We start from the raw sequence: 18,382 nt of genomic DNA, 5'->3' as shown, positions 1-18,382 counted from the left end.
TATAATACGTAACTGACTTACAGATCCAGAGTTTGAATTAATTCAGAATGGATATGTGATTACTTGAATAAAAGGGTCTTTGATGATCATTTTAGAATCCCGAATTGCTATTTTCCTAGTACTTTTTCATTTCTGAAGATAAATGCTTGACATGCATACATCTTCAAGGTAAAATCTCAGTTGTGCTGATTTGAATACATTTCCTAAAGGTGTTGAGAACCCGTAATCGTTCACAGATATATGCATACAATCTTAAACAAGAGGCCCATGGGCCACATCGCAGCTGAACAACAATTCTTGTATCTCTGTCGAAATTTATAAACATGAAACTCTTCTAAAAGACTGTTAAACTCACCAAAATTCTCAAATATATTCCAAGTGACAATACATAAAAACAAGCCTACTTTTTTGGACATCAATATCCCAAGATCAAAGATGCATCAGGCCTATATTAAAATATTGTTTGTTTGCCCTTAGCCAACCGACCCACAAAAATCGGCCCGACTCAAAATATTTTATTGCTTTTTACATTTACAATTTTTTATTGAATCATTTCAACCTAATTTGTTTTAATCCATTTAAAAACTTTGTTGAGGTCTTTTAGATGCTTTGATTAGTAGCATTAAAAATAAATATAATTTTCTAAATCTGTGGTAATCCTAGACTAGCTTTTTTGTTCATTCAGTGCATACAGCCCTTGCCGCCTTGGATATTTACTGCACGCAAAGGTGAGAATTTAGGGTGTGAAATCTACATGTTCTGAGGATTCAAGTTTGCTCAAAGAGGGACACTAGGGTTAGGTTGGGGTTAAAATTGGGGATTAATTTTACATAATAATAATATATATAACTAGAAACTCATTACTAGTAATGAGAAGGTCTTCCGTTATACTACTTCCTCTTTGCATCAACATGTCTTTTCCAACGTCGGTATTAGCCTAAAACTTATGTAGAAACAAAATAACTCAAAAAATTACTTTTTTGCTTCGTTTCCTGTCACGACCGGAAGTAATGACGACACACGATTTTTACACGATGCAAATGAACTGATGACTGACTATAAGTCCAGAAAGATTTAGACTTCAGTCTATTATTGTTGCCGAACAATTGTGAGAACAAATTCTAATTTTGAGTACAGGAAAACACACGACCGGAAGTGAAATGAATAAAAATCTCTGAATTTTCTCTTGACTTTTGCAATATCTACAACATATGTAAAAAACATTTCAAATACTGATATATAAGTGATATTTATGAGAAAGTTAAACCACGAAATAACGTAGTTTATCTCTTAAAACCGGAATGTTAAAGTTTTTGTTTCCAGTAGAATCTAACATATTTCAAAACAGCGAAAGAGAAACAATAAAGTGATGCAAGTTTTAATTTTAAGAATAAAAGTTAAATTTTTGATTTCTTTGATCACTTCCTGTGACGACCGGAAGTGACGGCTTACGTGTTTAACCCTATATGTTTTGCCTACTCACCAAGGTTTATTACTCCTATAAGTTTAGTGTCTTAATCTCATGCTGTTTCCGAGATCTCTCTGAAATAAGTTTTCATTTTGAGGACAAGAAAACACGCGACCGGAAGTGAATTTTACTAAGATATTTCACGTCACTCTAGACATCTGCAGTCTCAATAACATATATTAAAATCATTTAAACACCTCTATGTATAGGCGATATGTATGGGAAAATTAAAAACCCTATTATGTAGTTTTCTCTTATAACCGGAAGTTGTCGTTTTTTGGTTCTGGTGAGACCAACACATATCGTAACTGTGAAAAAGATACAATTATATGATGCAAGTCTTATTCCAAAAGAGAAAAGTTGAAATTTTTGATTTCTTTGATCACTTCCTGTGACGACCGGAAGTGACGGCTGACGCTCTTAACCCAAATGGTTTTGTCTACTCCTCAACGTCTATTACTCCTACAAGTTTGGTGTCTAAATCTCTTACCGTTTCTGAAATATCACTGGGACAAGTTCTCAATTTGCGGACATTTAAACGCGCGACCGGAAGTGAATTTTACAAAGATATTTGACGTTACTCTAGACATTTGCAGTCTTGATAACATATTTAAAAATCAGTTCAAATACTTTATCTATAAAAAATCTTTATGGGAAAGTAAAATACTCAAATTATGCAGTTTTTCGCTTATAGCCGGAAGTTGACGTTTTTGTTTCCGGTGGGACCAACATATTTCGAATCTACAAATAAGATGCAACAATGTGATGAAAGAAAAAAATCAAAAAAGAAAAGTTGAAAATTTCGATTTCTTTAATCACTTCCTGTGACGACCGGAAGTGACGGCTGACGCTCTTAACCCAAATGGATTTGCCTACTCCTCAAGATCTATTATTCATATAAGTTTGGTGTCTAAATCTCTTACCGTTTCTGAGATATGACTTGGACAAAATATTTCTGAAAAAAACGGAAATCGGACATATCTGACGACCGGAAGTGAATCTTGATAAAAATGAAAGATACATTTGTAGGTATTTTCATTCTCTATTATCCCTGAAAATTTCAAGAAAATCCGTCCAGCCATCTCTGAGAAATCTTGAAAACAAGAAAGGGAACAAAAATAATAATAACTAGAAACTCATTACTAGTAATGAGAAGGTCTTCCGTTATACGACTTCCTGTTTGCATGAACATGTCTTTTCCAACGTCGGTATTAGCCTAAAACTTATGTAGAAACCAAATAACTTAAAATATACTTTTTTGCTTCGTTTCCTCTCACGACCGGAAGTAATGACGACACACGATTTTTACACCAAGCAAATGAACTGATGACTGACTATAAGTCCTGAAAGTTTTAGAGTTCAGTCTTTTACTGTTGCCGAACAATTGTGAGAACAAATTCTAATTTTGAGGACAAGAAAACACACGACCGGAAGTGAACTGAATAAAAATCTCTGAATTTTCTCTTGACTTTTGCAGTATCTACAGCATATGTAAAAAAAAAAAAAAAAAAAAAAAAAAAAAAAAAACATTTCAATTACTTATCTATAAGTGATATTTATGAGAAAGCTAAACCACGAAATAACGTAGTTTATCTTTTAAAACCGGAAGTTTAAAGTTTTTTTCCGGTGGAATTTAACATATTTTAAAACAGCGAAAGGGAAGCAATAAAGTGATGAAAATTTTAATTTTAAAAAGAAAAGTTGAAATTTTCGATTTCTTCGATCACTTCCTGTGATGACCGGAAATGACGGCTGACGCTTTTAACCCTATGTGTTTTGCCTTCTCACCAAGTTTTATTACTCCTACAAGTTTGGTGTTTTACTTTCATGCCGTTTCCGAGATCTCGCTGAAATAACTTTTCATTTTGTGGACAAGAAAACACGCGACCGGAAGTGAATTTTATTAAGATATTTCATGTCAATCTAGACAACTGCAGTCTCAATAACATATATAAAAATCATTTAAAGAACTCTATCTATAAGCGATATGTTGGGGGAAATTCAAAACCCCTATTATGTAGTTTTTCTCTTAAAACCTAAAGTTGTCGTTTTTTGTTTCCGGTGGAACCAAGACATCTCGTAACTGTGAAAAAGATACAATTATATGATGCAAGTCTTATTTCAAAAGAGAAAATTTGAAATTTTCGATTTCTTTGATCACTTCCTGTGACGACCGGAAGTGACGACTGACGCTCTTAAGCCAAATTGTTTTGTCTACTTCTCAAGGTTTAATACTCTTATCAGTTTGGTGTCTAAATCTCTTACCGTTTCTGAGATCTCACTCGGACAAGTTCTCATTTTGCGGACATTTAAACGCGCGACCGGAAGTGAATTTTACAAAGATATTTGACGTTACTCTAGACATTTGCAGTCTTGATAACATATTCAAAAATCAGTTCAAATACATTATGTATAAAAAATATTTATGGGAAAGTAAAATACTCAAATTATGCAGTTTTTCACTTATAGCCGGAAGTTGACGTTTTTGGTTCCGGTAAGACTAACATATTTCGAATCTACAAATAAGATGCAACAATGTAATGAAAGAAAAAAATCAAAAAAGAAAAGTTGAAAATTTCGATTTCTTTGATCACTTCCTGTGACGACCGGAAGTGACGGCTGACGCTCTTAACCCAAATGGTTTTGCCTACTCCTCAAGATCTATTAACCGTATAGGTTTGGTGTCTTAATCTCTTACCTTTTCTGAGATATGACTGGGACAAAATATTTTTGAAAAAAACGGAAATCGGACATATCTGACGACCGGAAGTGAATTTTGAAAAAATGAAAAAAACGCCTAGGGGTATTTTCATTCTCTATCATCCCTGAAAATTTCAAGAAAATCCGTCCAGCCATCTCTGAGAAAACGCTCCGACAAGAAAAGGGGAAAAAAAAATAATAATAAAAAGAAACAGTAGAATCACTATAAGGTCTTCCGTCTGAAACGGAAGACCTTAACTAGAAACTCATTGCGAGCAATGAGAGGTCTTCCGTCCGATTCTGAAAATAAAAGCAAAAATTCACTCTGAAAAAGTGATAAAAGAAATTCAGCGTGAAAATCCAAGAAAGCTAACCATTAACCATTCACTTTTTTGCATCACTTCCTGTCACGACCGGAAGTAACGGCGATACAAGATTTTCTCACGATTCAAATAAACTGATGACTGACTATCAGACCTGAAAGTTTTAGACTTCAGTCGTTTACTGTTGCCAAGCAATATTGTGACAATAAATTCTAATTTTGAGGACAGGTAATCACTCGACCGGAAGTGAATTTTATAAAAAAAATCTCTGCAAACTTTTTCAATCAAAAAGATGAAAACATACATAAAACTCCTAAAAGACTCTCTATTAACCCTGTAAATCCCAAAGAAAAATATTGAAAAACAAAAAAGTTGCAAATTTAACATTTTTGAATTCACTTTCGTTTGCGACCGGAAGTAAGAACGACGAAAATTAATTGTCGATAAATATATCTACATTTGATGCTCTATCACCTCAGCAAGTTTCATATTCATATCTTTAGCCATTCTCTGTTGATACTGTTTACTTTCTTTTATTCTTTATGTATTCAACTTTTTATTTCATGTAATTCCATATACAGGCATGTCCATGTAATCTTTTTCTGCACTTCTATATACTTCTGCATCAGACCATTTGTCTACTACGAAAGGTTGATCACGATACATTATTTCGCGCGAAATGTCACGGGTAAATATTCTCGCATATCCTTCGGAATGTATTTTCTATTGAATGGTGATGGTTTCAATGAAATTTCAAAATGTATGTTCTTATAACCTGAATATCGAGCTTGAGAAAGTATATTTATCATATTGTACTTATTATATATCGTATGGATAAGTAACACTGAAGCAGTGATTTAGGTAAGATTTTCTACAAGTTTTATTTTCCTGTTTACCCCTAAAGTGGACTATCCCGATTAGTTACACATTCATGGGAAGACTAGAATGTTTCACCCAAAAACATGTCTCGTCCTGCGACGGTCAAGGAATCTGATACCATTTATGTTCAATAACAACATCTTTTAGAAAAAAAATATTTAAATCATTTTCATTAAACAATCTTTAAAAAAATGGTTTTCTTATTTCTGTTCATTTAATATGACACAAGCCTGCATGGGGAAAAAACAATGGCCACGTAATAATTACTATATATTGATTGCTTTAGTCAGGCAAGTTTCTTGAAAAGCTTTTACTTATAACCATGGTTTAGGATCAGTTTTTCCGTGGTGTAAAACAAAAGGTTGTAGTTATCGTATTTCCACTTGTAGTCATGTCGTTTTTCTACTTTGAGATACAGACAAGAAAAATTATAGTAGACGTTTGAGGAAACCCCGGATTAAAACTCTATTGCGAAACAGAATTGCAACGTAATTGTGATGTGACAATCCAACATTTCCTTCACATTTCTTTGATCCTTATGGTACTTTCATTCAAACAAACGCTCGGCTGATTCCGTAAATTCTGACCTACTTATCGGAGTTTACGGAGACAGCAGCCATTTTGGACCCGCTTCAAATTTAGAAATGCGAATATCTAGAGTTTGGATTGATCAATTCTAAAATAAATTATATATAAAGCATTTTCAGAAGAGTCTCTATTAACCTTATTAAAATAAAAGAAAAATATAGAAAAACAAAAAAGTTTAAAAATACGACTTTTTTAAATTCGCATCCGATAACGACCGGAAGTATTGATGACGCACAAAAAGGTGATTCCCCTCATCTAGAAGACATAACCTATCATCTCTAACAAGTCTCCAGTTCATATCTTAAACCATTTTTGAAAAAAAGGGGGGACAAAATTTCATTTTAAAATCAGAAAACTGTCAATAACTTGGCACCAGAAGCGAGTTTTCCAAATTTTCCTTCTGATGAACAAAGTTCATTTGACGACGCATAATTCCTGAAAGTTTCATTTAAAACCACTGAATAGTTTTTGAGAAATCGCCTGCACAAAATTTTGGGGAAAAAAAAAAAAATAATAATAATAACTAGACTCTTGTTGCCATGGCAACAAAAAAGTCTTCCGTTCTTCTAAATCAGTAAGAATTTGCTTTTTTCTGTGTAAAAAACATACATATCATATTTACTGTGAAAGAAAAAAATAACTGGGAAAAAAGTCCTTTCAGTACTTAAGGTACTTTGATTTTCATTATCCATCTTGTATAATGCATTTGGCACCTATAAGAGATATACGTAATATATCATTAGCAATCAAAAAAAAATTGTTTGCAATCATTTCTAAGACAAACAAACAGACGAACACCGTACTATCATAAACTTCACTGCGTGTATGTTTTGGCATAATTGTGTATGGTGTTATTAAAAAATATGATGAATTAAGTTAGTATCACATTAACCTAAAGTATCTGAGTTTTGTAAAGTTATAATATCAAGATTTGACAGCAGACCTATAAGACAGATTATTCATTTACAGTAATTCTTCAGCAATCGATTGATTGATTATACGTATGTTGTTTAACGTCCCTCTCCAGAATTTTTCACTCACATGGAGACGCCACCACTCGCCGGTGGAGACTGCAAATTTTTGTCCCATACTTTGGCACTTATCGCAATTGAGCAGAGGGGAATCTTTTTTATGCCAGCACCTTCTGCAAAAAGGGACCTCGATTTATACGATCTCATCCAAAGGACCGGTCTCCACGTCCCACAATCGAAGTTCATAATACCGAGATATTTTATTTTTTATTTTATTCTATTTTTTCACAAGTTTGTTGCATCAGATTTACTTAAGATCATACTTCAAGATCATTTCGAACTCAGGCTACTTAATTGCAGTGCATACAGCGTCAAGTGATTTTGATTGACAGGTCAACACAGGTGCACTTCGTGTGATACTTTTTAAGCTGAAAAATATACAGGATGTGACCATGACTGACTATGAAATCAGAAAACATTTAATTAAGAATGGGTGTGACCGATATAGAACTAATTTTTGCTCTATGTAAATGGATAGGAGGATCGGGATTAAGAGGGAATCTCTCTCTCTCCTCCCTCTCTCTCTCTCAGACGTAAATTGAACATTTCATAATGACAAATCTACCATTATAGAACATGAAATTCTGTATACATGTAAATGGTAATTATATTCACATGTTACAGATTTAAATCTAAAACGAATATATAATTCAAATGCCTAGCTGCACGAACGTCTCCAAATATTAATCAAGACGGGGGTAGGGTGGGGGTGGGGGGGGGGGGGGAGTCTTCAAAGGAATTAGATAGTTTTATGTTTTATGAATTATAAGGAAAAGTACGGACGTCAGTTGCATGTACATAATTATATATCATTGCATAAAATTGTGTTCATTCAGGTATACTTATCCCACATATCAACAGACCTGTGCAATTTTTTTTTCATGTTTTTTTTTTCAAAAGAAACGTATAGCGTACCATTATTTCACACAGAATCGCGTTTTCACATATTTTTTTTTAACTCTTTGAGTATTTCACAAGAATCCATGCCCAAGAATCGTCTTTTCACATCTTTTATAATTCCTTGGGTATATAGAATATAGATCATGTGTCATAAATAATTTAACTTTTTATCAAATTTACATGTAATAACAAAATCTAATCTACAGATTGATTTTCTTTCTTTTAAGTGGCAGATATCAATTTATTTATAAAGGCTTTAAAACAGTACTGTATTACAATTTTCTATCGCTCAATTCCTTTTTGAGTGTATGTAATATTTTTTTTAATATCGAAAATAAAACTCGGAAATCGGGATAATTTCGCATTCAAATCATAGAGAATAATAAATCGTCTGCATTATAGAAGGCTTATAACTATCGTATTCTGAACTTACTATACGAGATAGATAAAACTGCATTCCTGTCCATCACTATAAATGTATACTCAGTGCTTATAATATATTTACTTGAATTAGGTACCTAGCATATATATTAATTTTTTTTTTTTAGATATATTCATGTGTAAATAAATTAACTGTCAATACAGACTTACACTACACTGGCAACTTTAAACTATACATGCATTGGAAGTGGTAACCAACGTACTCTTATATTTAGAAGAGTGAATATGGAACGTCTAAATATTTTGATATGGAGAGTGTATATGTCTCTAACGTCATCGATACTATTTCCGCCTTTATCTCGAAAGTTCTATTTTCACTTACAAGTCAGAGTTATCTTTCTTTGCCCATTGTTTACACACTAGGTAAATGGGGAAAATGAGGGTACCGAAAATCTGCAAAATGTGGAATCTGATTTCAAAACAAATTATATATTTAATATTTGTAGAATAACCTCTGTTATACATAATAATATCTTGAAAAAATATTAAAAAACAAAAAAGTTGAAAATTGACCAAACACAAGTTCACTTCCGGTTCGGACAGGAAGTACCGGAAACACACGAAAACAACTTCGAAACAAAGAGAATGTCATGATCTAGTACTCCTGTAAATTTCACATCTTTATCTCAAACCGTTTCCGAGAAAAATTCCGGACAAAAGTGCATTTAAAAAGTGGAAATTCGGCCGTAACTTCGGACCGGAAGTGAATTTTTCAAAAAACGGAATTTTATATAAACTTCATATATCAGCCTACTATCATGTGAAAAATTGTGAAAATCTATCCAACCATCTCTGAGTAATCGCGCTCACAAAATTTGGGAGGAATAATAATAATAATAATAATAATAACTAGACTCTTGTTGCCATGGCAACAAAAAAGTCTTCCGTTCTTCTAAATCTGTAAGAATTTGCTTTTTTTTCTGTGTAAAAAACATACATATCATATTTACTGTGAAAGAAAAAAAAAACTGGAAAAAAGTCCTTTCAGTACTTCAGGTACTTTGATTTTCATTATCAATCTTGTATAATACATTTGGCACCTATAAGAGATAAACGTATATCATTAGCAATTTAATAAAAAAAAATGTTTGCAATCATTTCTAAGACAAACAAACAGACGAACGAACACCGTACTATCATAAACTTCATTGTGTGTATATTTTGGCATAATTGTGTTGGTGTTATAAAAAAATATAATGAATTAAGTTAGTATCACATTAAACGTAAAGTCACTGAGTTTTGTAAAGTTATAATATCAAGATTTGACAGCATACCTATAAGACAGATTATTCAATTACAGTAATTCTTCAGCAATCGATTTGATTGATTGATTGATTATACGTATGTTGTTTAACGTCCCTCTCCAGAATTTTTCACTCGCATGGAGACGCCACCACTCGCCGGTGGAGACTGCAAATTTTTGTCCTATACTTTGGCACTTATCGCAATTGAGCATTGGGGAATCTTTTTTATGCCAGCACCTTCTGCGACAAGGGACCTCGATTTATACGATCTCATCCAAAGGACCGGTCTCCACGTCCCACAATCGAAGTTCATAATACCGAGATATTTTATTTTTTATTTTATTCTACTTTTTCACAAGTTTGTTGCATCAGATTTACTTAAAGATCATACTTCAAGATCATTTCGAACTCAGGCTACTTAATTGCAGTGCATACAGCGTCAAGTGATTTTGATTGACAGGTCAACAAAGGTGCACTTCGTGTGATACTTTTTAAGCTGAAAAATATACAGAATGTGACCATGACTATGAAATCAGAAAACATTTAATAAAGAATGGGTGTGACCGATATAGAACTAATTTTTGGTCTATGTAAATGGATAGGAGGATCGGGATTAAGAGGGAATCTCTCTCTCTCCTCTCTCTCTTATCTATCTCTCTCTCTCTCTCTCTCTCTCTCAGACGTAAATTGAACATTTCATAATGACAAATCTACCATTATAGAATATGAAATTCTGTATACATGTAAATGGTAATTATATTCACATGTTCCAGATTTAAATCTAAACCGAATATATAATTCAAATGCCTAGCTGCACGAACGTCTCCAAATATTAATCAAGACGGGGGAGGGGAGGGGGAGGAGGCTTCAAAGGAATTAGATAGTTTTATGTTTTAGGAATTATAAGGAAAAGTACGGACGTCAGTTGCATGTACATAATTATATATCACTGCATAAAACTGTGTTCATTCAGGTATACTTATCCCACATATCAAGAGACCTGTGCAATTTTTTTATCATGGTTTTTTTTTTCAAAAGAAACATATAGCGTAGCATTATTTCACACAGAATCGCGTTTTCACATATTTTTTTTAACTCTTTGAGTATTTCACAAGAATCCAAGAATCGTCTTTTCACATCTTTTATAATTTCTTGGGTATATAGAGTATAGATCATGTGTCATAAATAATTTAACTTTTTATCAAATATACATGTAATAACCAAATCTAATCTATAGATTGATTTTCTTTCTTTTAAGTGGCAGATATCAATTTATTTCCAAAGGCTTTAAAACAGTACTGTATTACAATTTTCTATCGCTCAATTCCTTTTTGAGTGTATGTAATATTTTTTAATATCGAAAATAAAACTCGGAAATCGGGATAATTTCGCATTCAAATCATAGAGAATAATAAATCGTCTACATTATAGAAGGCTTATAACTATCGTATTCTGAACTTACTATACGAGATAGATAAAATTGCATGCCTGTCCATCACTATAAATGTATATTCAGTGCTTATAATATATTTACTTGAATTAGCTACCTAGCACATATATTAATTTTTTTTTAGATATATTCATGTGTAAATCAATTAACTGTCAATACAGACTTACACTGCACTGGCAACTTCAAACTTTACATGCACTGGAAGCGGTAACCAACGTACTCTTAAATTTTGAAGAGTGAATATAGAACGTCTAAATATTTTGATATGGAGAGTGTATATGTCTCTGACGTCATCGATACTATTTCCGCCTTTATCTCGAAAGTTCTATTCTCACTTACAAGTCAGAGTTATCTTTCTTTGCCCATTGTCTACACACTAGGTAAATAGGGAAAATGAGGGTACCGAAAATCTACAAAATGTGGAATCTGATTTCAAAACAAATTATATATTTAGTATTTGTAGAATAACCTCTGTTATACATAATAATATCTTGAAAAAATATTAAAAAACAAAAAAGTTGAAAATTGACCAAACACAAGTTCACTTCCGGTTCGGACAGGAAGTACCGGAAACACACGAAAACAACTTCGAAACAAAGAGAATGTCATGATCTAATACTCCTGTAAATTTCACATCTTTACCTCAAACCGTTCCCGAGAAAAATTCCGGACAAAAGTCCATTTAAAAATTGGAAATTCGGCCGTAACTTCGGACCGGAAGTGAATTTTTCAAACTACGGAATTTTATATAAACTTCATATATCAGCCTACTATCATGTGAAAAATTGTGAAAATCTATCCAACCATCTTTGAGTAATCGCGCTCACAAAATTTGGGAGGAATAATAATAATAATAACTAGATGAGATCTCGTTGCGAGCAACGAGTAGGTCTTCCGTCCGATTTTTCGATAAGATGAGATATGATTTTGACTATGATCTTTGTTAAAAGATAATAATATATATAGACTTCCCTAATAAGATTTCAATCCTTTGATTTTATATACATTATCAAAGAGCTATCGATGAATTGCTTTTGGCCCCTCTGAACCCCTAGTTTGAGGGGCAGCCCCTTTTTCTTGATATCAATTGAAAGGTCTTGTGATTTTGAAAACGTTTTGTTCAACAACTATTCAGAAATTTCTTTCCGTTGTGGAAGTATGCTGAATGGAAATATTTAGGGGGCACCCCTCCAAGACCTTAATGGGGCCGTTTGACAAAAATTGAAAGGGTGCATATTGTTTAGAACATTATTCTGACCATATTTTGTTCAGTATTGCTTTTCAAAATATTCCCCCTTTTCGAGATATAAAGCGTCAAAGATTTAGTATTCTGGCCCCTTGTGACCCCTTATTACGTAACATATGATCAGAATCTTATCATATATTGTCGTAAATCGTTAAGATAAGCATCTTTGCTTCAGTAATGTATTACAAATTATTGATCGTTAAAGAGTTATAGGTTGAAGACTTTTGGCCCCTCTCAGCCCCTAATTTGAGGGGTCAGCCCCTTTTTTTTATATCAAATGAAAGGTCTTGTGATTTTGAAGACTTTTTGTTCAACAACTATTCAGAGATTTCTTTTCGTTATGGAGATATGCTGAATGGAAATATTTAGGGGCCACCCCTCCAAGTCCTTAATGGGGCCGTTTGACAAAAATTGAAAGGGTGCATATTGTTTAGAACATTATTCTGACCATCTTTTGTTCAGTATTGCTTTTCAAAATATTCCCCCTTTTCGAGATATAAAGCGTCAAAGATTTAGCATTCTGGCCCCTTGTGACCCCTTATTACGTAACATATGATCAGAATCTTATCATATATTGTCGTAAATCGTTAAGATAAGCATATTTGCTTCAGTAATGTATTACAAATTATTGATTGTTAAAGAGTTATAGGTTGAAGACTTTTGGCCCCTCTGAGCCCCTAATTTGGGGGGTCAGCCCCTTTTTCTTGGTATCAAATGAAAGGTCTTGTGATTTTGAAGACTTTTTGTTCAAAAACTATTCAGAGATTTCTTTTCGTTATGGAGATATGCTGAATGGAAATATTTAGGGGCCACCCCTCCAAGTCCTTAATGGGGCCGTTTGACAAAAATTGAAAGGGTGCATATTGTTTAGAACATTATTCTGACCATCTTTTGTTCAATATTGCTTTTCAAAATATTCCCCCTTTTCGAGATATAAAGCGTCAAAGATTTAGCATTCTGGCCCCTTGTGACCCCTTATTACGTAACATATGATCAGAATCTTATCATATATTGTCGTAAATCGTTAAGATAAGCATCTTTGCTTCAGTAATGTATTACAAATTATTGATTGTTAAAGAGTTATAGGTTGAAGACTTTTGGCCCCTCTGAGCCCCTAATTTGGGGGGTCAGCCCCTTTTTCTTGGTATCAAATGAAAGGTCTTGTGATTTTGAAGACTTTTTGTTCAAAAACTTTTCAGAGATTTCTTTTCGTTATGGAGATATGCTGAATGGAAATATTTAGGGGCCACCCCTCCAAGTCCTTAATGGGGCCGTTTGACAAAAATTGAAAGGGTGCATATTATTTAGAACATTATTCTGACCATCTTTTGTTCAATATTGCTTTTCAAAATATTCCCCCTTTTCGAGATATAAAGCGTCAAAGATTTAGCATTCTGGCCCCTTGTGACCCCTTATTACGTAACATATGATCAGAATCTTATCATATATTGTCGTAAATCGTTAAGATAAGCATCTTTGCTTCAGTAATGTATTACAAATTATTGATCGTTAAAGAGTTATAGGTTGAAGACTTTTGGCCCCTCTCAGCCCCTAATTTGAGGAGTCAGCCCCTTTTTCTTGATATCATTTGAAAGGTCTTGTGATTTTGAAGACTTTTTGTTCAACAACTATTCAGAGATTTCTTTTCGTTATAGAGATATGCTGAATGGAAATATTTAGGGGCCACCCCTCCAAGACCTTAATAGGGCCGTTTGACAAAAATTAAAAGGGTGCATATTGTTTAGAACATTATTCTGACCATCTTTTGTTCAGTATTGCTTTTCAAAATATTCCCCCTTTTCGAGATATAAAGCGTCAAAGATTTAGCATTCTGGCCCCTTGTGACCCCTTATTACGTAACATATGATCAGAATCTTATCATATATTGTCGTAAATCGTTAAGATAAGCATATTTGCTTCAGTAATGTATTACAAATTATTGATCGTTAAAGAGTTATAGGTTGAAGACTTTTGGCCCCTTTCAGCCCCTAATTTGAGGGGTCAGCCCCTTTTTCTTGATATCAAATGAAAGATCTTGTGATTTTGAAGACTTTTTGTTCAACAACTATTCAGAGATTTCTTTTCGTTATGGAGATATGCTGAATGGAAATATTTAGGGGCCACCCCTCCAAGTCCTTAATGGGGCCGTTTGACAAAAATTGAAAGGGTGCATATTGTTTAGAACATTATTCTGACCATCTTTTGTTCAGTATTGCTTTTCAAAATATTCCCCCTTTTCGAGATATAAAGCGTCAAAGATTTAGTATTCTGGCCCCTTGTGACCCCTTATTATGTAACATATGATCAGAATCTTATCATATATTGTCGTAAATCGTTAAGATAAGCATCTTTGCTTCAGTAATGTATTACAAATTATTGATCGTTAAAGAGTTATAGGTGAAAGACTTTTGGCCCCTCTGAGCCCCTAATTTGAGGGGTCAGCCCCATTTTCTTGATATCAAATGAAAGGTCGTATCATTCTGCACAACTTTTCTTCTATATGTTTTAACAAATTCTTAACATGTATGAAGATATGAAAGAAAAGGTGTAAAAATTTTTGAGATGTTTCTGAGACATGTTTTGAGCCCTACCGAGCTTCGGCGCCTTTTGCGCTAGAGAGATTTGGACACCTGCCTGCAAATCTACAAACCTTCCCCTACCTTCACTGAAAATCTTGACTCAATATCTGAAGTCGTTTCGGAGGAGTTTCCAGGACAAGCCGACCCTCTGAAAATCAGAAAATCCTGAATATCTCGAGATGGAAAGTGACGTCATCAACGAAAAAAATTTCCAATAAGGTTCAGATCAATACCTATCAGATCTGAAAGTTTCATGAAAATCGGCCAAGACGTTACCGAGAACTTGCGTGCACAAAATCGGTAAGAATAATAATAATAATAATAATAATAATAATAGGGAAAAAGAAACCGAACGAAAACAAGAAGGTCTTCCGTTGGAGACGGAAGACCTTAATAATAATAATAAAAAGAAACAATACAATCACTATAAGTCTTCCGTTGTGAACGGAAGACTTAATAATAAAAAGAAACAATACAATCACTATAAGTCTTCCGTTGTGAACGGAAGACTTAATAATAAGAAACAGTAGAATCACTATAAGGTCTTCCGTGAAGACGGAAGACCTTAAAAAGAAAAAGAAGAAACAGTAGAATCACTATAAGGTCTTCCGTCTGAAACGGAAGACCTTAATAATATAATATTAATGCATGTATTATAATAATTATTCTTTATATAATAATAATATAATAATAAAATCGCTGAACATTTTTCCTTAAGAATAGCAAGGCCACATTAGTCATACTGATATTCAGAATCTTCATGTAATGATCGAAGATTAAAGTCTGATTATGTCATGAGACTTGGACCCACAATCTTTCATGGGAATGTAGAAGGAAGATTTTTCAAAAACAACCTTCTGAAGAGCAGCAATTAAGCAAAATGACACAGTCGAGCATTGTGACCCTTATGCTTCTTGTTATAATTTTAAGAAGAAAAAATAAAATATTTTTTTCTACCTACCTACCCATCATTAAAAATCTGGGTCGGAAAAGGGCAAACAAACATTTTTTTTTAATTTTGACCTCAACTGACCCATCTTGTTATCTTTTGGGTCCCTGTATTGTTTTGGGGGTCATGGTTTTAACAAATAAAGAATCTTCACTATATAAACATGTTCAAGCTTTGGTATAAATTATTGGCATTTCTGATGCATTGGTTCTTGAGAAAAAGATTTTTAAAGACACACACCTTATTTTCACTGTTTTGTGATTATATATCTCCATTTTGAAAAGGTTTCACCCTTTATTTTAACAATTTAGAATTCCCTTCCCATAAGGATGCTTTGTACCAAGTTTGGTTACATTTGGCCCAGTGGTTCTTGTATTTAGAGAAGAAGTCAAAAATGTGAAAAGTTTATAGACAGACAGACGGACAGATGGACAACAGGTGATCAGAAAAGCTACCTTGAACCTTCAGTTTAGGTGAGCTAAAAAGTCTGGATCCTATTCCTATCATTTACAATAAATACCTTCTATTTCAACTAAATAATCTCTCCAGTAAGTCTGTATTCTTAATTCATTTATATACTTGTTACTGCCTTCCTCAGAGAACTTAATAAGGAACATGTTGTCCATTTCCACTGCATCAAGAAGAAGGTCGCTTTTATGGACAAAGAGTCCTCTCATGGCATCAGGATAATTTCTAATCCTGTCAAGTACACCAAGGCATTGTAGACCTTTGGTGAATCTGTAAAACAAGATAATTAGGATTTTGAGATAAAAATTCTTAATTCATCCTGTGGTAACAAGTCAACCCCTATTTTGCCTCACTGACTTTACCCCAGGAAAAAGCAATTACCATATACAATAAACTATAACTTTTTTTTAATTATAATTAATTAACTTGCCAAACCTTTTAATAAAATCATATATTCCAAACCATATATTTTAAAGTCATTCAAATAACCGTTAATAAAGGTTCATTACTTAATAAGAGATCCTTGCATGCAAGTCTACACAGGACGAAAGACCATCTTTAAGCAATCGCTTAATGGTGGCTTAATGGTAGCTTAATGGTGGCTTATACAAGTTAATTCCTTTAAGCCACCATTAAGCCACCATTAAGCTGCAGCTTCTAGGTGCTTAATGTCCAAACTTCATTAAGCTACCATTAAGCCACCTTTAAGCTCGACTTAATGGTGACTTAATGTCCAAACTTAATTAAACAACCTTAACGCATCCAGTATCAAGTCTTTAAACTAACTTGTTAAGTTTGAAGTTGTTTCAGTATCATTTCCACAAATACTTATTCAATTCATAATTTTTTTCTCGCTATTTCTAATATCTTTTTCAATGCGTATAAACTCGGGAACTGAGAACAGCTTCATCAAATGCCTTAAAATTTTCTCTCCCTAAAATCAGTTTGTTTGAATACTTGTTTTAAAATTATTTTTATCCATAAATACATAATATATTAATTTTTAAAAAAAAATCACATATTTTTCTTTCGTGTTTGGAGAGGCACGTTCCACTGCCGAATTCATAGGAAATGTAATAAGCGTCATTTTCTTCTGGAATATCTCTGTCTCTTAATTTTTCTTTGGGTAGAGAAAATTTTAAGATATAAAAAAAATATATAGGTATAGATTATATTGCCAATCTTTGAATTAATTCATGAATAATTTGAATTAATTCGTTATTAAGTGCCATTATTTTTTCCTTTCTTTTAAAATACTGCAGAAGTAAGAATTTATTTAAAATAATGCAGAAGTAAGAATTTATTTAAAATAATGCAGAAGTAAGAATTGATCAAAATATAGTCGGTCTTCAATGATTGTTATTTCAAAATCAATTTTCAGAAGAACATCCGATCAAATTAAACAGGGTGTCCGACCAGATTTATACACATTGAGAAGCGGGGTAAAATAATCAGTGTACAGTATATCAACTAGTTAGACAATAGACCTTAATTAGGTGTCCCCACCAGTCCCCGGTCAATTAACAGGAAACTATACACGGGAACGTACAGTGATAGATTTTGATGATCTATTTTTTTTTTACAAAACTTAAAATTTACGCAAGCATATAACAAATTAGAAATTATGGTTGTACACAAAAAGACAATTATTTTGATACCCATAATGATATAAAAAGAATTAAAACTGAAGATATGTTACAGAAATATTTTATAACTTAATTGTTACACAAAGATTGTCAAAAATCGTAAATATCCGCAGCATATTTATAAGAACTATAATCTGTTTTTTCCCCAGTCGTTCTCTTTCGATGATATATTCCTTTTTAATAACAAAATTTTGTTATATCTGTGGCATTTCAATCTTTTCATGTTCATAAATCGGCGAATAACAGAACGAGGAATTCAGTTACTTAAAATCAAAAAGTTGTTTCACACCATCACACCGAACTCCGGTCCACGGTTAAGAAATATTAACGTAATATAAAACTTTATCAAAATTTCTTCTTTAATATATATATATATATATATATATATATATATATATATATATATATATATATATATATATAATATATATATATATAATTATTCGTATTATTGATTAATAAATATAAAC

The 18,382-nt window shown here is 32.8% G+C and overlaps 1 pseudogene; it reads right to left on the bottom strand.

Moving 5' to 3' along the window:
* The window catches only part of LOC133203935 (G2/M phase-specific E3 ubiquitin-protein ligase-like), a 40,675-nt pseudogene that overhangs the window by 1,541 nt on the left and 20,752 nt on the right, over nt 1-18,382 (bottom strand).

The sequence above is a fragment of the Saccostrea echinata genome, unplaced genomic scaffold, assembly GCF_033153115.1.
Source record: "Saccostrea echinata isolate AGI-Se365-2 ecotype Australia unplaced genomic scaffold, CSIRO_AGI_Sech_v1 ptg000052l, whole genome shotgun sequence".
NCBI classification, from domain to species: Eukaryota; Metazoa; Mollusca; class Bivalvia; order Ostreida; family Ostreidae; genus Saccostrea; species Saccostrea echinata.
Note: the sequence above shows the minus strand (reverse complement) of the source record. Positions and strands in the feature narration are given on the sequence as shown.